The sequence below is a fragment of the Neopelma chrysocephalum genome, unplaced genomic scaffold (genome assembly GCF_003984885.1).
Source record: "Neopelma chrysocephalum unplaced genomic scaffold, ASM398488v2 Primary Assembly neopelma1_180, whole genome shotgun sequence".
Taxonomy (NCBI): domain Eukaryota; kingdom Metazoa; phylum Chordata; class Aves; order Passeriformes; family Pipridae; genus Neopelma; species Neopelma chrysocephalum.
This window is the reverse complement of record NW_020897842.1, coordinates 1,897,268-1,917,732: the sequence shown is the minus strand read 5'-3', so window position 1 is coordinate 1,917,732 and position 20,465 is coordinate 1,897,268. Positions and strand designations below refer to the sequence as shown.

Here is a 20,465-nt window from a genome sequence, read left to right as displayed (position 1 = left end):
TCCTGCAGCAAAGCTCAGCTGCTCAGCCCCAACATCATTTACCCACGTGCTGCCACAGTGAGCCACCAAAGGGGGTGTCAGGGTGTTTTGGGTACAGAGTCAGCAAACAGGAAGGTTCCAGCAAAGCTCTGTTCCCTCAGGAGTGGTGAAGGTGGCTGCTCCTTCACAGAGTGTGGATCCATGCCCTTGGAATGACGTGACTTGGCGCTGCGACAGCTCTGTGTCAAAGCAGCCCGAGCCGAACAAGAACCTTTTGATCTCAAAATATTCCTCCTTTGTTTTCACACCATGAATTGGTGGATTGCTGCTCCTCAGCTTCCACGCCGTGACAAGTCCTTCGGCAGCCTCGGCTTGCTGTGGAAACAAAATATTTTGACTTTGCTGTTTATTTCCAGTTTTTTAAAGTGTGTTCTGAGTGAATAACAAACACGTTTTGTGAGGCAGCTGGTGCTTCTTCTCCCTGTAACGCACAAGGTAAGGGAGAAACAAACATATTTGCTTTTGCTCCATCTATTTATCCAACAATTGTAGCTGCCGTTTTAACGGCACAAAAATGTAATTACCGCACGCGTCCTCGCCAGCCCTAATTAGCAGCATGCTTAAGCATACGCTCAGAGACACCACTGCTCCATGGCAGCGTTCCCTGGGCTCGGCAAGGGCTGATGGGGACATGCCCTCCTGGGTCACCTTGTGCTGATCCAACGCCGACATCTGTGCACCTTGAAAACCTGGAGTCTATTTTTATCCCAAGAAGTCCCAGACACCAAGAGCTGCATCTTCCCCAGACACCATCACACGTGGGAGATCCAGTGCAACAGGCAGTAACAGACCTTTACACTTGTCCATAATTGAGGCTTTGCTAATCCAGGAGATTTTTTTGTCCTTTCTCCTTTTTCTCCCTTTGTATTGGCAGTAGCAGCAGCTCAGCGAAAGCATCATTAATGTAATTAAATGAGCAATTTGCTCATTAACAGATTGCAACCTTTTCAACAAGCTTTGCTGGGTATTCCCCCTTTGAACACCAACTCCTCGTGCCCAGGAAGGAAGGGCTTGTCTAAGGAGGGGGTTGAGCCACGGGATCCAAACCTCTGCTCTGCTCCATCGGCAGGACCCAGCTCAGCTGAGTCCCCAAGGCTGAGCCTGCTGGTCAGTCCTGGGGCTGCTGCATCCCAGTCCCACATCTCTGGCCAGGGCTCCAGGAATGCTGGTGCTGAGCAGGGAGCTGCTCTCTCGCCTCACCCCTCAGGAAAAAGAGCCACGAGGCAGGATGGGAACAGCTCTGACATCACTGGATGGAGAATTAAAAACCCCTGGGAGAGTTTGCCACAATTTTTCACTGTGCGTTCAGAAAAAGCAGCTGCTGCTTGTGCCCAGGAGACCCAGCTCTGCTCCAGAATCCATCCTGTGTTGTCCTTTCCCGCTCTGAATGCAGACTAGTCTTTTTTTATTCCCTTTCAATTTTCCCAGTGTGCCACAAAGTAGGTGATACAGAGGCCCTGAGTGGCTCCTCTGCCCCGTGTGGGGCAGGTTGGTGCTTATGCTGGGGCCTGTGTGTGGCTCTCAACAGCTTGTCCTGGTGGGAATCCGCCACCATTCTCACCAGACAAAAGCACTTGGTGTTTCCCCGGGGCGTCTTCCCTTCTGCAGTGCTCAGTTGCCTGGATTTCTTACACTGCAGTATTAAAATACATGGATAATTATTACTGTTCACCAGCATAATAGTTTCAAGGATCAGCATCCCTACTTTTCGCAAGGAACACATCCCCAGGCGGTTGCCTTTGCATATAAGCGCACAAAAAAAGTTCAAGTGAGAAAAAAACCCCTATCAGCAAAGCACATTTATAGAGATGAATTATTATTTGCAAAATTCTGAGCATCCAAACTCATCACAGCAGATTTGAATTACAGAATTACGAGCAACAAGTTCATTTTGACCCTCCAGGCTAAAAAGTTATAATTAGCTCAGGCACCATAAAACTGGCTTTTAATTAAATCAGCCTCGGAATGGAGGGAGTTGTGCGAGGTCCCTCCCTCGCTTACATAAGGCAGCTGGCCGGGATGCTGCTGCCTCCGAGCCCAGGGAACCTTCCGCAGGATTCTCCAGAAAGGAAAGAGAGAAGTGGGAAATGGGGGGATTAGGGAGCCCACAGCCAGCCCTGGATCTCACGCAGCTGTGGCCTGAGGAGCGATCACCGCCACACGAGCTGGAAGGATGGTTGGTGTGGGTGAGTCCAGCTGCGTTTCTGGGTCCGTGGTGTCCTGGGTTATGGTGGCAGCGGTTCAGGGGCAGCCCCAGCAGCTGTGGCGTGAGGGGAGGTGCAGCCACGGGGCATCGGTGCCACGCTGGGGGGACCCAGTCCCAAACCACAGTGGTGGGACCCAGTCCCAAACCACACTGGTGGGACCCAGTCCCAAACCACACTGGTGGAACCCAGTCCCAAACCACGCTGGGAAGGGCTGGCTCGGAGGGCACGGTTTGTACTTTGAAGCCTCCAGATCAGCCAGGCAATGTGTCCCATTACCTGTTGCTGGCATTACACTGGGCTGAGTGTATTCCCCAAAAGCATATGCTGCGGTGCCAAGCGTGGCAGTGCCAGTCTCACAGTTGTCTCTTTCTTCGCACTTCCAAAAGGCTGCAGGAAATGGTGACATATGGCACCCCGGCATATGGCATTTTAATCAACACAGGTAAGGCCAGGGAAAACAGAGCCGAGCGGCATTCCCTGGGGAGAGCACCCGCCCTGGTCCCACCGGGATGCTCCGGGTGCCTCCCATCCCTGCGGGCGCTGGGACCGGTGGGTCTGTGCTGCCAGTGCCGCCCCAGCGACACCGCGGGACACACGCCGGTGCTGGGCGACCAAATGAGGTAATTAGCAGGCGCTTCCTCATCAACACCAAAGCTGAACTTCTAGTTCTGCAAATACATAATTAAAGCACGCTCTCATAATTATAAAATTCTCTTCCACTCAAGCAAAGGCGGAGGGCTGGCAGGTGCTGGAGTCGGTCCAATTGTTTCCACTCGCTCTCTGTTCCTCCGACGTGCGGCACAGCCCGAGCGTGGCGGTGAGGGAGGGGGGGTGCTGGGGCTGAGAGCAGAGCTGGGGGCTCATCACTGAGACCCTCATGGCAGAGGCTGTGCCAGTGCCCAGGGCAGGCACCGAACGGGGCTGTGGGTGCGCCAAAGGCAGAGCTGCGGCCGGAGGAGCCTCGGGAAGGATGAAACCCTCTGGTGCTGTCTCTGACGAAGACTAAAGTTGTGAGCAGTTTCAGGAGTCACTGCTGGGAGTGGAGCCTACACTGGATCAGGAAGGACAGGGAAGGCTGTCAGCACAAATACCTTGCATAGACGGGAAAGCAAATGTTGCTATTTTCCCTTAATATCCAAAATTGTCTGCAAATGCCACTGCTGTCATATTCTATAAATATTGACTGTTCCCAAAGCCTCCTGCTCAACAGCCCTCCCCAAGCCCACTCCTCCCTCCAGACTGCACACCAAATCATACTGTTCCCTTCCCATGGGCGACAAACAGCAGGAACAAAACCATTGGAGGAATGCAAACACCCAACTAACTGTGCCAGACCTGGAGACAGAAACCTGGACAAGCTCCACACACACAGGGAGGACACGGAGCGCCACAGACCACGTGAATACATCTACCTCTGTGAAAGCAACCAGGGGGTGATGGTCACCCTGCAATCCCTGCTTGGATCAAAGAAAAAAGAGCTTTTCATTCCAGTGCTGAGCCAGTGAAACTCACGGAGGCTGGGTGGCAGTGGGAGTGCATCGGCACCGGAGCACAGCCTGGAGCACCCACAGCAGCCAGCAGAGCGTGGGTGGGAAGCATTGCCTCCGGAGCCAACCTACCACTGTCCCCAAAATAGCTTGAGGATTGAAGGGGAAGGGCACAGGGAGGTCCGTGGATGCCCCCACATGAGCTGGGCTTTCCCCAGCATGGCTTTAGGGGACAACTGGAGCGAGGATTCAACCCATGTCTGCAGGCAGAACCCACATCCACACCCGTGTGGGCTGCTCAAACCACGACACTGGAAAAGCCAATGGAGAAAATCTCAGTCATGCCAACCTCTTTCTGTGCCCTTGTCCCTTCTCCAGGGGAACAATCGCTGCTGAAGATCTTTGCCAGAATTAGTTCCTCTAAGATCTGAGGGATCTTTCTGCTTCTGCACCGAGCAGTGGGAGTGAGCCCACAAATCCAGTTAGTCACAGTCACTGGATTACATCGGACCTTGTCCTCCTGCCTTTAATAACATGATTGTTTGCTGCATAAGGAGCTTTATGTAACTGGGAATCAGGGGTGATCTGCAGGACTGCACAGACTGGAGCTGCCAACCATCCGCTCTCTCTGGGCTTGTGTGAACCTCCTGCTCCCAGACCACACCTGAAAAACAAATAACCTCCTTGCTTTGGCAGCTAAAGGTCTAACCCCCTGTGCTGGTACTCTTGGTGTGGGATGTCAGTCTGATATTCCAGTTTAATGCATGGGTCTGTATCAGAGGTGATGCAGGGATGAAGTTATCCTTGAGAAATGTTTCCCATCCTGCCCCTATCCTCTGAGGACAGCCCTCAGGTGCAAGGGGAGATTTTTAGGCACTCCCCTGGCTCCAGGCAGGAGACCACTGTGTCCCAAAGCCACCGAGGCTGTTCAGGGATGACAAAGCTGTTACCAGCTCCCTCACCTATGAAAGACAAGCACTTGGAGGCTCCAGCACCATTAAATCTCTGCTTTATCACAGCAGAGCAACCTCCGCACTCCCCTCACACTCTCTGCATCCCTTTTTTCTCTGGATTTACACGTGTTTTTAAGTGACTCTGCCAGTCAGCTCCTGCACAGGGGACGGCAGATGGGCAGCATCATTAACGTCTCCAGCAGTGAGTGGTGGCATTTTTGGTGAAGTGCTGATCTTTAAGGACACGTTTGGAGATTTAGCACAGCAACACAAGTCTGAAATTCCCTTACAGTTTTGCAGCAATGGCCCCATGCTGGGGGCTCAGCCGGGTTCCTGAGGAAACTTTCCTTCCCGCCAGCAGCCGGGGCACAGCCCCCGACACCTGCACCACTCACCTCAACCAGGGCTGGGAGAGTAAAAAGCTGATCCTGAACATCTCAGTGAAGGAAACACAACTTGGCTCCCTGGAATGATGCTGCAGGGACCTGCCCAGGGGTCAGTTTTGCCCCACGGCTCTGTCCAAGGGGGAGCTGCTCTCCTGGCTGCGAACACCAGCAATTCCTGGAGGAAAGTCCACGTGGAAGCACAGGTTTCCTGCAGATTCCAGGAGTCCTTGGGGAAGAGCACGAGCCCTTTCCAGCCTGGGGGCTGGCCTGGGTAACCCACTCAGTGCTGCTGGAGCTGGATCCACGCGGATTCACAAGAGGCAACTTTGGGATCCTGGTGAAACAGCTGGCACAGTATTTATTATTGCACTGGGTTTCAACCATGGATTTAGATATTGATGGAGTCTGCGCCTCCAAGCAAAGAGTGCTAATTAGCACCCGCAACAGAGAGCCAGCTTTTAATTAAACACAGCTTAGTGAGAAGGACCTGTTAGAGATATCGTGCCTTGTGTGAGAGCGATGCGTGCAGGAGGATTTTGGAGCAGGACTGAGTCTGGCAGGGCACAAGGCACTGGGATGGGGGTCCCACAGCGGGACAGGGGGGAGGTGGGGGGCTGCCACCCTCCTGGGGGAGCCCCGGGCTGGGCACCTGCACTGCCAGGGCCAAGCAGAGCCTCAGGGCTCCTGCTGCTGACACCCTGGTCTGTCCTGCCCACGCTGCCTCCTCCACCAACCACCAGCTCGTTCCTGCCGTCGCAAATAACCAAACAAGCTGTGTGGAGAAGAGAATAATATTAATATTAAAAAGGCATTTATAGTTTTAATCAAGCTTTGGGGGGAAAAGACAGCTTAACACGGCACTTTACACAGTTGATAAAATGTTTGACATTTACTGGTGCCTGTAATGAATCTTGTCTCAATTTTCTCTTTTAAAATGCCACTCCAGATACTCTTAACTATCTGTAGGGTTTAAAAAGCACTTATCCAACAAAGCGTTATCACGACGGAAAACACGAAAGGGCGGCTGGGTGGAGCAGCACCAGCTCTGGGGTTTGCTGGCATCCCAGTGGGCACTCTGTGGGGCAGGCAGTGGAGGGGAGAGCCGGGGCAGCTCCACAGCCCCACTGCAGCCCAACCCACCAAAACACCCTCGTTTTCCCACCGGTCACAGCACGTGAAGCCCATCCATGGACCAGCGCCGAGCACCCGGGGTGCAGCAAACCCAAGGGCTGTGGAGGTGGAGGAGGCTGGAAGTTTAGTTTGTCCCAAAAGAACAGACCTTGGCTGCCAGCGCTGCCCGCAGCAGGATGGCACGTGGGCTCTGGGTGTTATCAGGGAACCGCAGCTCTCCCGTGCAAACAGAGCTGCTGCTCCACGGGCGCTGATCCGAGGAGTGTTCCTGCTCCTCCTCTGGAAGGACACTGCGGAGGGAAGTATCAGCAGTGAACACAGGCAGCCGCTGGCCCGGGCTTCCCTTTGAACAACCACTCCAACATCCTTTGCTTTTCCCTTTTTTCCTTCTCTTTTTTTTTTTTTCAGAGGGAAGAAATGAATTATTCTATGGAAGTTAGTGCCTGTCTCAGGAGCCTGGTATAGAAAATTAGGTTTTAATAGCTTTGAGATTGAGGCTCTTTGGGTCAATAGGACAAGATTCAGACAGTGAAATCACAGGCCCATAAAGGGGAAAAAAGCAAATATTTTGTTAGTCATCAGAGAGTCACAGTCCAAAGATAGCAGGCAGGAGCTTAAAATACCGCTGTGCTCGTCAGCTCCCGAAGTGTTTAGTCATAAGCTCCTTTTTTCTCTTGTTGTCTCTCTATATATTAGCTTTGGGAATGGAGCATTTGGCTTTCTGTCCTCGGACGTGCCTGGGAATTCCTCAAGTTACTGCTGGAAGTGGAAAGTTTGCTCTGAACCAAAAGCACTTGAAGTCCGTGAGGTGCCGCAAAGAGAGGAGCCACTAACTCAGCTGGCACTTCAGATCACTCAGGATGGAGAACTTCCAAAGAAGTTCTGCCTACAGCACTGGAATTATTTGACTCATTATTAAAGGGATGAATGGGTTATAATTATTCTTAATTTCCTATTCAGAGCTCATTACCACCCCTAAGAAGGGTAGGTGGGGAGCCCTTGAAATCCGGCAAGTTACTTTAAATATTCACACAGCTGAGAGAAATCTCTCATGGTTTGGAGCTGTGACAGGGAAATGGTCCAAATGGGCTGGGAAGCTTCCCCCCATGGCTGCTGCTCCCCGAGGGAGCATCCCAGCCCAGTGTTGCTGTACCAGTCACTCGGGGCTCAGCAGCCCGTGCTGGCAGTAGCACCAGCCCAGCATTCGGAGCTAAGATATTGCTAAGGGACCACCCATAGGAGAGCACACATCCCCAACACATGGAAATGTCACATTGCTTTAAGTATTGCATCCAATGCCTGCCCTCCAACCAATGCCCAATTTCCTTCCAAGGATAAAGCCACACGTTATTTTTGGCTGACCACTCCGGCTTGGGGCACTCTAATTTCCCCCCGTGCACTCAGAGGACAGACACTTCCCGTGATGCCTCAGAGCAATGACAGAGCAGGCACATTCCTAATGGCTGGCAGAGCCGTACGAAATATATTAAATGTATTAACTTTGGCACTTGCCGGGTCTCGGGAGGAGCTCTTGGAGCTGCTCGTCTGCTTCGCCTCCGCTCCCCCGGCTCCTTTCTGCTCTCCCCTTCTGCTTGGAAAATTCTCTGTCCCCAAACTACAGCTGGCTGGAGGTCACCGACATTTGCCGGCAGCTCGTCTGTGCCCCGCCGGGAGCCGCCCGTGCCCGCCCGGCCGGGCTGGCAGATGGCACGGAGCCATCCCATGGCACGGAGCCATCCCATGGCACGGAGCCATCCCGTGCCGCAGAGCAGCTGAGCCAGCCCGGTAAACCCCGGGCCGGGAGATGCTCATCGCTCCCAGGGGCTCGCCTGACCCCAGAGCCAACTCACGGGCAGAGCAGGGAGCACGGGGACGTGTCCAGGACAACACGACCAACTGCTCTTTTGGCTCAGGAACACCCAGATGCTCAAAGCCCGGCCGGGACTCGCTGCGGGCTGAGCTGCCGCGAGCGAGGCTCTGGGAGGAGCCAGGAGAGTGGGAAAACGCCTCCTTGTCCCCGTGCGGGACGAACCGGCCGGCTGCCGAGCAGTGGAGCTGCAGTGCAGGACACCACCACCCAGGGATGCCTGGCAGGGAAATGCCAGGGCTCCTCCACCACCTGCCCAGGGGGGAACCGGAGCTGGCACTGTCCACGGAGCGGCTGCCCACGGCAAACCCATGTGCTGCCCAGGGCTCCCTCCCTGGCCACGCACAGCCTGGGGTTTGATTACACTGTCAGTAAAAGAAGCGCTGGAAGATCACCCCCTGAATGCCGTGTGCCATGTGCGCTGCTGCTGCTGCCAGAACGGGAAAATTGCCCTTTGTTCTTCACAAACAAATCCGAGGGAAAGCCCGTTCTGAGCAGGCAGCGTTCTCTGGGGACTGCCGAGGACTTCGCAGGCGTTGCCGTGAATAACAGTTTATCTACAGAGTTTCGTTGAAAATGAAGCCTCAGACACAGCCTCATATTATGGGGATGCTGTGAAAATGGCTTTATAAACTATTGCTTTTTCCTCTCTGAGCAGCAGCAAAGTACAGGCCACACAAAAGCCAGCCGAGACTCTGAATGTCATAAATAAGTCAGCAGAGCTGATAAAAATAAAGGATGAAATATAATTCAGCCTTTCAGTGACAGATCCCATCTTAGCCGTGATATAGGGTCTGTTGAGACTGTCATTGCTTCAGGAAATTAAAGAATGAGCCCATTAGTGAGGATATTTAAAGATGTTCATATTAAGATTATGACTTCCCAGACTCAGCCTGAGCAGGGAACTCACTCGATTCCAAAGTCATTTTTCACAGTCCTTTTTCAGTCCTTCCCCTGAACTCCCAAAAGGTGCCATGAGGGGTCGTGGCACAAGGAGGGAGTGGGGTCTGTGGGTGACAGCACCCAGCTCAGCTTGTCCATTGCCACGGCAACAGGAACACCTGTCCAGAACCTGGAGAGATGGTGCATGTGAGGGGGCACCTGGTCCTGAGAGAGGGATCCATAACCACTGCCACGTGCCATTTCTGGGCACTGCCACTCCTTGCACACACACGTGGGAGCATCTCCACTCTCCCTGGGCTCCTGGAGCCAGGAACAGTCGCTGCCTTTTGCTTTCTACTCCTGCCTGGCCAAGCAAACACAGACACTGGCAACAACAGAGCCAAGCACATCCCAAAAGTGGCTGATGGACGGAAAGGAGCTGCAGGAAGGAGGAGGAATGGGGAGCACCCGTGGCCTGGGATGGGACTCGTGGATGCCCGTGCCTGGAGGGATGGCAGGTAGAAGAGAAAAGCAGCAGTAAAAAAAGGTGAAGGTTCTAGTCCTGGTATGTTGAAAAACTGATGGATAATTGTAATTAGCTTTCAGAATTTTTAATTATAGAAGGGGTATAAATAATCACAAAGCGCAGCTTCACTAATGAGAGTCCTTGTGCTCAGAAACACGGGGATGCATTTGTTAGGGAGACTTTGAAAGCTCTGCTGTTAATTAGGTGTCTCACAGCCAGCAGGGTTTCAGGAGAAGGAGAAACATGTATACATTTAAATCAGGCTCATTGTGAGAGGTACCCAACATCAATTATGGGATAGCAGGGTGCTAAAATGAACGCTATTTGTAATTAGGGAGTGGATCTGAAAGGCAGAGAAGAGCCTTTGCTTCCCCTCAGGTGTCTGTCAGAGGTGTTTAATGTTGGTCAGGACACAGGAGGAGATGTGACCTGCCCTCCTCACACTGAGAGCATCCCACGGCAGTGACCTACCTTCCTCATGCTGGAGAGCATCCCATGGTGACAACCAGGCACTGCAGAACATCTCAAGGCATCCCTTGGCAGGCTGGGATGGATCAGAGCTTCTGCTGGACGTCACTGCTGGGGTTTGTGGAGCCACTGCTTTTATTGGCAGGGAAGCAGAAGGGGAGGGGGAAGGCTTGATTAGTTTAATTAAGCATGTGGAGACAGATTGCAATTCCCCACCCACAAAACCCAACACAGCATCTGGGGAGCTGCTGGCCCTGCTCTGGCCCAGACCCAGGACTGAAGGGAGGTCCAGCCTCCCCATGATCCCCCGTGGGTGCACAAAATAAAACAGCAGCTAAAGGGAGCAAGTGAGGACGTTTTCTCCCTCCACTTCATTTCTGGGGCCACCTGGTGTGTTTTCTTGCTGGTCATAAACAAGCAGAAAAGAAGATGACAAAGGCTGGGAGATACTTTCTGAAGTTGTGTCTGTTTTCATCTGCTCCGAGAGCAGACCCCAAGGTCGGTCTCCACTGTCCTTCCTTACATCTTCTTTTTTGGTTACAAATTTCAAGCTCTGACACAGGAGTTTATGCAAGTAATTACGTTTAGCTGGTATTTGGCTAAATCTAATGAAGCAATGATAAACAGCTCAGCGTTTTCTTCCCTGATGACTAATGAATATTAATTTCGCTGTCAAAAAAGAACATCTACTCATTGCAAAAGATTAGATTCCCTTGCTAAAACTGGGAGAGGGGGTAAGGAGTTCACCAAAAAGGATGGAGTTCTGGGAAAGCCTGCGTCTGCTCCTGTATGTAGAGCAGCAGGCTGGGTTTAGGTGCCCTCATGAGGAATGGCTGTCAATCACCATCTGACACAACTGTCCTTATTTTTTTGGCAGAAACCCATCTGAGCATGAGCTGTGAGGACACATCTGTACGTCCCATGGTTCAGGCAGCAGTGACCTCAGGAATTACCCTCCAGCCAGGGGGTGCCTTTGGCAGGAAAATGGCCCAAAAGTCTTCTTCTACAAGCTATTTTCCTCATAGCATGTGGCTCCCCCTTTCTGGCACTTTCTCCTTGTGTTTTCAAGCGAAACAGCAAAGCCCTGCCCTGCAGGAGGATCCCAGCTCTTCACCTTTATAGGTGGGTGTTAATCTGCCGCTTGATGGTCATTTCTAGCAGCGTGGGAAACGTGGCGCTGTTGCCACCTGGGACTGGACAGGATCCTGCGCTCCAGCATTCCGTGGGATGCTCCTGCTGCTGGCTGCATGCCATCCCCACAGGTTTGGGGGGCTCATCCCAGCTCCCTGCAGCCCCCCGTGCTGCTCCCTGCTGCTCAGAGCCCCGTCTCGGTGCCAGCATCGTGTTAAACTGTTTCTAACTTTAAGCAGCTCGTGGGCTGCAGTGAAACACAGTTTGCACATGATGCGAGGGGAGCCGTGCGGCTCCTCCCGGTGAGGGGGCAGCGTGAAAATGAGTCTGCCTGGGTGGGCGAGGGGCAGTGGGACCCAGGTGGCCGCTGCAGCCCCCAGCAGGACCCCGGTGTGATGGGGTTTGCCAAGGCTTCTCCTTCCAGCGTGCTGCCGGCTGGCAGCCCTGCACCCAGGAGGGAGCTGGATCTTCTTCCCAGCAGCTGCTCTCAACAGCCCGGTGGGATGTGTTGAGTTTCTTGACGCTGTTCTTAAGCATCAGCACCCTGTGCCCGAGGCTGTGCCAAGGGCTGAGGAAGCAGCCTGAGTGCAGTGGGGTTCAGGACTGCCCGTTTCAAGGGGCACAGAGGGACCAAGGCAGCTCCTGGGCACCTGCATCCTCCCTGTTGACTTCTTGGCAAGACACCAGGAAGCTCCCACAGGAACACACCCAAGCCAAGGCTCTGGAAGGGGCTGGTGAAACAGTGTGAGGGTTTACGGTGAAAACAGATGCTAAACTCTGATTTTGGCAAAAGGAAGCATCTCCAGCATCTGCTCGAGAAGATGCCCGGGTTGGGGAACGTGGGAGCTCCCAGAGCCCAGCAAGGCTTAACGAAGCTCATCTTTCCTGTTCATCCTGGTGCAGCTCAGAGACAACAGGAAGAGCACTGACGAGTTCACCCACTGACTGGTTTAAAACACTCCAACGTGCTGAACCGTTTGCCTGCGTTGTGGAACTTTGTTCTCCCCGATCCAACTTCCCAGCGGTGCTGCCGCCCACCCTCCGCACTTCAAACCTGCTCATCTCTCCAGAGCCGGGAAAGGGATGAGAGCAGGGACTGCTCTGCCACTGACAGGCACGACTGAGCATCCCTTAGAACGAGAATGAGGGGGAGAGGAGAGGGTATTCTTGCGTGTGCAAATGCCGCCTGAATTCAGATCCAAATAACATTGTGGCAAATCTGCAGCACTGGAGATAAAAATGGTAATGAGTTTTAATAGTTTCCTTTGATTTCCACTATTGAAATCCACTCCGGGAGGCTGATATTGTGTCAGGAGGTGTTAGATCCCTGGTCACACATAAGGCAGCTGTACAGCTTCTGGGGTGAGGGAGAGGCAATGGCACACTGCTGCTGCTGCTGCTTTGGAGCATCACTGCTGTGGTGAGAGCAAAGAGCTGAGAGAGGCACCCATTAGAGCAGCCGTGCAATTAGTCCAGCTATCGATCGTTAATATGCTTTTAATCAATAACCTGGGCAAAACCAGGAGCTGGATTGATATTGCAAGGCTGTGCAATATCCATAAAATTGTCATCTGAGCATCCAGGGAGGTGAGCTGCTCCTCCACTGCTGATTAGCTGGACAAGGATGTAATCGGGCAGGGAAAGGCAGGAGGCGATGCCAGGTTGTTCATTCCCAAGTGCACGTCCCTGCCCAACAGAGAAACTCCCACCAGCGCCAGCTCCCTCCACTGCAGATCAGCATTCCAGCTAATTGTGCATGTCCACGCACGCTCCTCAGTGTCCACATCCAGGATTGGCACCTGTTCCCTGAAACTAAACCCATTCTGACACTGCTGATCAATTAACGATCTCGCTCCCCCTCGTGTGAGCAGCCACAAGTCCAGACAGAGCCACGGGGTTGGGAAGGAATTGCTTCTGCAGCCCTGCAGGTGGGCAGCACCTTAACCCCGATTTCACCGAAGGATCTGTCGCCTCACTCTGAGGAGCCAGGTCACGTCATGGCCACGAGCAGCCCGAGGCTGTGCTGACAAACCTCCCTTGTGCCAAATGGAGTTGTGTCCTGCAGTGGGGCTGTGCCTGCCGGGAGCGCAAGGCTGGCGCCCTGGGCTCTGGATGAGCCCTGTGTGCTCACGAGGAGCCATCTGGGTCAAATAGCAGGAGGAAAGCTCAAAACCTCTTTTTTTTTTTTTTTCCCTCTCCGAGAGCTCAAGGGCAAAATTTGAACATCAGAGGCAGGGACACGTCTTCCTGGGCTGATTTGTGAACATCTTGTTGAGACGTCCAGGATCAGATCTGAGAATATTTTAGAGATGCAGAGAGTGATTCAGAGTCATCCGGGTTATCCCCCCTCGCTGAGGGTGCGATTGAAATGTTTGTGGCTGAATATCACCCGGGAAGAGCCGAGCAGTCACACTGGCACACAGACTGTCATGTTTATATCCCAGGATCTCCTCAGCCTCGCTGCAAAGCTGAGAGGAGCATCCATCATTCTCGTACTCGTGCTCTGCGCCGTGGCAGGGCTCCCTCACCCAGCACCGCTCCTGGATCTGACCCAACTGCTCCGGGAGGATGGTGCACAGCCCTTCACTGCCTTCCCATCCAGCATGTCCGGCCAGGAGGGGTGAGATGCTTGTGGGAAAGGCCAGGAATATGCTGTGGCTCAGGAAAAGCGGATCCCTGTGGTTTTTACACCAGAAGTTTTAAATGCAGGAGGTTAAATTCTGCAGCCCGGGAACGTGGCTCAGCCAGGGGACCACGGGATCTTGAGGATTGCTGGCTCTCCCCAGCTCCCACCCCGGGGCTCCTCTGCCTCGGCAGCACCTTGGCTGTGCTGCAGCCTCCAAGCAGGAGCAGCTGCCCAGAGGAATCTCCGAGCACCTTTCCAGCGGGTGCTCTTTGCTGCCTGGCTGCCGGCGCGCGCAGATGAAATGGCTCCTCGTCTCTTCCCTCGGCTCCAACCAGCTGCCCAAAGACAAACTGGCCTCCCTTGGGGGGCACATTAGAAATGCTTAAGCAAATTAGCCATAAATAGAAAATGTAACATATGGGGCTGTAGATAATGTTTCATTATAAATTATCATATTCTCCAGGGAGATACGCCTCTTCCCTTCACACCAAAGACTCTGGGTTTCTTCTTCTGTGCAGATTTTGAGTTTCTTCTTCTTTTTTTTGTTGTTTTTTTTTTTTTTTTTGGTAACTCTTTCTGACAACGATTGGACTCAGTAGTTGATTTCCTGGGTGTGGAAACTGGGATAATGTGGCTCACTTCTGCTGCAAATCCTCTCAGATTTAAAATTCCCTCATTAAAAAAAGAAAACAAGCAAATACAGTCCTGATGAAAGGGCCCTGAAGATTAAACGGGGCTGTTTATCCATTACAGAGTTGCTCCAAAGACAGCAAGACTGCTCCCTGCTCTGTGCCCAGCCCTGCTGGTGCTGCAGCACCACGGCCCCAGCTCTCAGCCACATGGAAATCAGGCACTTTCCAGACCAAGAACGCCCACGACATATTCCCTCTGTACAGCTGATCTCTGAAATTCCCTTCTCCTGCTCAGGCTGAATGGCTCAAGAGGAATCTGCCCAGTGCAGATGCATCTCCTTGGGAGCCCATCCATCATCCCAACACCATTCAGCGACTGGGGACCCTGGTGGGCAGGACAGAGCTCCTCCCTCCTTGAGCAAGTTCTAGAAAACTGTGTTACTATTCATCCACCTACAGAGTCCTCCAGGGAACAGGCTCCCCAGACAGCTCGAAATTCATCTTCCACGTCTTGAAAAGTGACTGGTTTGGTGCTTTCTTCTGTTTTACTTATAATCCTGTAGGTTTTTTTCCACGCTGATCCAGAAACAAGTTCCCAGTAGCCACCTGGAAGGTCCATCTTGCTCCAGGAAGGCATTTCTTTCCTTGCTGAAACCACCCTGGGCTGACCTCCACCAAAGCCTCAATCCTCATGCAGATGGCAGCAGAAAAGAGACTCTTTTCCCCAAAATACTATTGTATATGTAAACACAGACTGTGTAGGCAGAAGCCACAGCACAGAAGTAGTTTCTACTCTACAGCTATAGGTGTATATGCATGTTGGTCTCCCAAGAAACAGAAACTGAGCCCATTTGAAGCACTTCATGTGCTCACAGATGCAGAGATTTACCTGCTGTAATTGCAGAAATCTTGGCACTTGCACCCTGGAGCTAATTGATGTCATCAAAGCACTGAACGAGCCCTGATTTTGGTAGTTACAGTCCCACCTGGCGCCTCCGCCTCTCCGTAATAACCACAGGCTTAAGGGAAGGGAAACGTAGAAATGAACATCTGTTGCAATGCAAATATTTGGGAGGATGGTGGCAGCTCCTACTGGAGACGTTTCCCTGCCTGGTTGCATGCGCAACACGTCCACTCCTGGATTGTCAGAGTGTTCCTCTCCTGCCAGCGGGATGCAAAGCACTGGAGCACATGTGCTGGTGGGATCCTGTCCTTCCCAGGACCAAACTGAACGTGGCAGGGCAGGATTTGGCTGTGCACAGAGTGGGTGAGATGCTCTCCCCGTTGTCCCGTCCCTGGGGTGCTGCTGTGGCACTGTCAGGGCGGATTTGCAGCAGTTCCTGGTGGCACCGAGGGGTTTAGTGGATATCCCCTTACACTGGGGACAGGTGACTTAACTGGGTCAGCTGGCTTTGCTCTGCAAAGGCTTAAAGCTCCACATCAGCTGCCTCAGTGAGCCTCTTGCAAACTTCCAAACAGAAGGAAAAAAATCTTCAAATTCAGCTGGAATTTCATTCCTGATGGAAGCCGGGGGAGACATGCCCTTGCCTTGGCATTGCCGAACAGAGAAGGTCTCTGGGTGCTGGAGGTCTGACCTTTCTCCCCACAGGATGCTCTGGGGCTGGAGGGGACCCAGCAGTGCCTGCCTCATCCCTCTGCATTGCTGTCATCACTCCCAGAGGAAGACAGAGTTGCCATCAGAAGACCCAAACACAGGATTGCTTCTCTCCAGGATCATCCCTGTTCCTCGGGGCTTTCATGCCGTACAGACCTTGGAGTGTGGTGCCAGTGGTGGGGCCAGAGTCCCTAATAAATTACCTTTGCACGTCCGAGCTGGAAGCAGCATCTGCCACAGCTCACGAGGCTCAGAGAAACTTTCTGCCCAAGGAAACACTGACCTTTCCCCCAGAGCAGCAGAGCATGAGGACGAGTGGAGCTGTGCCCTCCACAGACGAGCATCCCGCAGATCAGCTCCGTCAGTTAAAATAAACAACAGCCCCAACAATCCCTGCCAGGGCTGAGCTCCGGCTTATTGTTCCAGTCAAAAAATAATTATTGCCCCGAGGCCTTGGAGATAAAAAAAGTGGAAAAGGAGCAGCAAAGGCAGCGAGAGGGAAGATCTGGAGCAGTGATTCACTCACCAGCGCTGGGCCCTGACGCTGGATTCCTGTAGGCACAGGGAACGATGCACAGCCAAGGACAAGAGCCACAGCCTACCTGGGGGTTTGATCCCCTCCTTTGCTCCTTGCCAACTTGTGATTTTATAGCCTTTGACTTGGACTTATTTTCCTAAAAACAAATCCACGGCTCATTTTCCTGCTGTGGCACGATGTGCTCTGTGTAACAAGATGGACAAACACAAAGGTGATCTGGAGCGTGGGGCAGCACAAGCCCTTGCCAGCAAACCCTCCAGAGCCAAAAACATCAAAGCCCTAACCCTGGGGGGAACAGGGGAGGGAGGCAATACTCTGCAGACACCTCAGCTCTCCTCTGAACGCCCTGGACACACAGAATTTCAACCAGGCAGGAAAACGAGGCAAAATCCATCTGCTCTGTGTGCCGGGGATTAATATTTTTTTACTCCCGGCCAACATTTCCACGCAAAGGGGCCACCTTAATATTAAGGAGACAGGAGGGAGGTGGCAGGGCCGTGGGTCCCCTCGTGCTGTCCCTGGGCAGCTCCAAGAGCGGAGCGGGCGCGGCTCCCGCACGTCTGCGCAAGGCAAACACAGATTATGCCATTTCTTCAGGCCTTTCATTTCACACGTCATTTTTTCTATCTAAGTATAGGTTTACACGAGAGGTAATTACCATCCTTTCACAGCTCTTAGTGCAGAGCAAAATGAGACGGAGTATTACATTCGTAATCTAATCGTAAATAAAAAGGGCCGTAATAACCCCCAATTAGCACATTAAAGCATGTCAAGGACTCATTTTACCACTCCAGTGTAAACAAGACCCCCAGGAACACCTGACATTGCTGAGGCAGCACCAGTGGGTCCCTCCTCTCCCTCCCAGAACCAAGTTACACAACACCCTGAACACCAGCCCTTGGTTGGAGTCAGACATGGATTTTTCATGAGGATAAATTAATCATGGGCAATTCTGTTCCCTCTGCCAACACATCTGGTGTCGGACAGAGAGGAGAGGGCTGGAGTCTCCTCTTCCAGGCTGCTGGGGCAGCATCACTGGCTCCTGTTGGCAGGCTGTGGGGAGGCAAATGGACACAGCCAGGAAGCAAAGGGGTGGCATAAAGATGAAGGTCAGAAATGGCCAGGAGCCCATTGCTGCTCTGAGAGTCAGGCACTGAACACAGTGCTGGATGAACAGCATCTTCTCCCAACACTCCAGGGTGAGCAGCTGCCAAGGTGGGGTTGGGCACGGCCCCCACCCTGGGGCCATGACCAGCAGTGTGTGTTGGCCACCCAAGAGGAGGAACCAATTTTTCTGTAAGCACATGGAAGGCAAATGGGCTCAGGCCTTTCCCGAAGCCACGATTGCAATCCCCAGGGGAGACTCATTTTCAAATGATCTTGTTAGACATTGTTAAGAATTGATATATTTGCATAGCATGAATGTTAAAACTCAGAAAGAACTCAAATGCCAATTAGAACCACAGCGTTTTTTTTCTCCCCCTCATTAATCAGTCATAAAAGAGCAGCTCCAGGTGTTTTTCCCTGACTAAACGCTGGCAGAACCCCACAGTTATTAATCTTGATGACCCGAGTGCCATCACCACACGCAGATTTCAGCAAAGTGAGGGAAGACTGGGAATGACTTGAGATGTGAGGCGTAAGCGCAGCTATGGATCATTCCCAGGCCCTGGGACCACCACTGGGATAACGGCACTGGGATAACCCTGCTGGGATAATGGCACTGGGATAACCCTGCTGGGATGACACAGGCTTCGAATGCAACAGTCAGGGATGCCACGGGGGTAACGGCGCTGGGGTAACCTTATGCTCTGCATAAAATCAGCAAGAAAATCTGGAATTTCACTTCAGAAAACAGTGAGGAAGTGATGAGTCAAGCAAGACCGGGCGGACAAACATTCCTGCCGATGTTTGGAGGAAAGGAACCCCGCGCTCGGGTGAGGAGGATGCCATGGGGAAAGTGAAAGGCATTCACAATCAATTCAATCAATACAATTCAATCAATTCACAATCAATACAATTCAATCACAGCATGGGCACCGCAGGCAGGTGGGTTGTGTTAAGGTGACAGAGAAAATACACGTACCTGGCACAGCGGGGGGATCCAGAGCATCCCAACATCCAGCGTTTGCTCCCTGGGTTTGCTGGGGCTGAGTCGCCTCTTCTTGCCATCCCCTGTTTCCCACGCTGGGCTTTGGAGGGCACAGCCCCCCAGGGAGCTGCTGGGCTTCCACAATGGCTCAGCACTGGTTACAGAGCAAGGGGCCCTTCTGCTGCATGAGAGGAGTGGAGCACAAGGGCAGCCCCTGTGCTGGCAGGGACTGAAGGTGCATCTCAGCCTCGTGGCCATCCCGGCCTCCAGGGCACTGCTGGGCTGCTCCGAGCCCTCCCAGGAGGAAGTGGAGCAGCTTTGCAGTGATGAATTACCTGGCAACAGTCACAGGTGCAGCGTTCCCCCGGGACAGGACGGGGCAGAGGCACAGCCCTCACCTGGCCTCCCACCCGGGAATAACGCCTGCACCAGATCAGCCGGAATTAGCAGCACCCAATTATACATCCCGCCACAAATGATGATGAAAGAGCAAAAAAACCCAAACTAAAAATACCTCCCCTGGGAGAAGCGTGGCCACTGTTTCAGCTGATAAGACAGAGAGCAAGGAAGAAGATGAAGCAGCAAACTGTCCTTCCACTTAAAAGGTAGGGCTTCAGATATGCAGATTTTCAATAAGCTTTTGAAATTCTGTAATAAAAATACTGTTAAATATTAATTATATTGCTATTTATAAATCTATACATAATTAATAGGAATAATTAATGGAGCAAGGATCGGTTAAGGACTGTCTTCTAAATATTTGAATAGTGAAACATAATTATGTTTTGATGTGAAAATGTCAGGAATACACTGAAGTGTTTTTCCATTATTGAAATCAGCAAAACTTGCTGGGAAGCGAAGCCCCGAAAAGGGGATTGTTTCACCTTGTTCCACTTCACCCACAGAGTTTTTGTGCACTTTGCTGCCTTGGGACAGCGAATGCCAGAGAGAGAGAGAGCTGTTGACACAACATGTTGTGGTTCATCACTGTTTCAGGCTCCAAACACCCTCATCCCCCTGAGCACCGACGGGGAGCAGCAGGACAGAGCAGGGACAAAGGCACAGCAGTGGCCAAGGACAGACCACACACATCGTGGGAACCTCACAGAGATATCCAGAATACTTGGCTGCTTTGCCTCCTTTTCGGGAGATTTCATGGGAAAGAGATGCCAGGCTGTTGGCTCTGAAATTCGTGACTGTGTTTGAAGTGAGAGTGGGGTGGGCAGGCACGTGGAATGGCCAAGGAGGGGCAGGAGAGGTGGAGGGGAGTGCTCTATGTGATCCCAGTCTTGGGCAGCTGCTGAAACCTGAAGCAGAGTTTCCTGGGCTCCCAAGCAGCATTTTTGGGACTCTTTGGTCCAGTGCTGCACCCACCACGTTGTGCTGCATCCCCAGGCACAGCAGCACCTCCACAGAGTCCATCTGCAGCCCTGCCCTGCAGGTTTGGGAGGGCTCTGCACTAAAAGCAACGCAAGTTACACATTTTCCTTTCCAGGAGAACGCAGTACAAGCTTTTGCACTTAGTCAGAAGGCTTTTCCACCTTCAAAGTGAGATTTGCTGCAAGGGAACAATGAATCCCAAATATGTTTTATTTCCAAGTAGTCTTTTATGCCCACTTGCTTTGTCCTGAAAAACTCCTGCTTGGTTCCACTCCCTGCTTTTGTGTTTGCTGATGAATGGGGTCATTGAGCCACGGCTGTGCCGGAGGGCGAGCCCCGGGCCAGGCTCTCTGGCACAGCCTTGGCACACAGTGGGGCAGAGCTGGCTGGGGAGCTGGACACTGCCACTGCTGACAGCAAGAACACTGGGACCTCCTGCTAGGAAATGGCATCCATGAAAATCGGATCCTGAGCATTCAGAGCCAGTAATGCTGCCTCTGTGGTG

The 20,465-nt window shown here is 52.5% G+C and overlaps 1 long non-coding RNA gene across 1 annotated transcript; it reads right to left on the bottom strand.

The window, feature by feature from the left end:
* Positions 1-283: 283 nt before the first annotated feature.
* Positions 284-10,170, bottom strand: LOC113976729. The gene is made up of 2 exons (XR_003537154.1): positions 9,950-10,170; positions 284-354 (listed from the first exon to the last, which is right to left on the bottom strand). It is a non-coding gene; the product is annotated as an uncharacterized LOC113976729 (long non-coding RNA).
* Between the last annotated feature and the right edge of the window lie 10,295 nt (positions 10,171-20,465).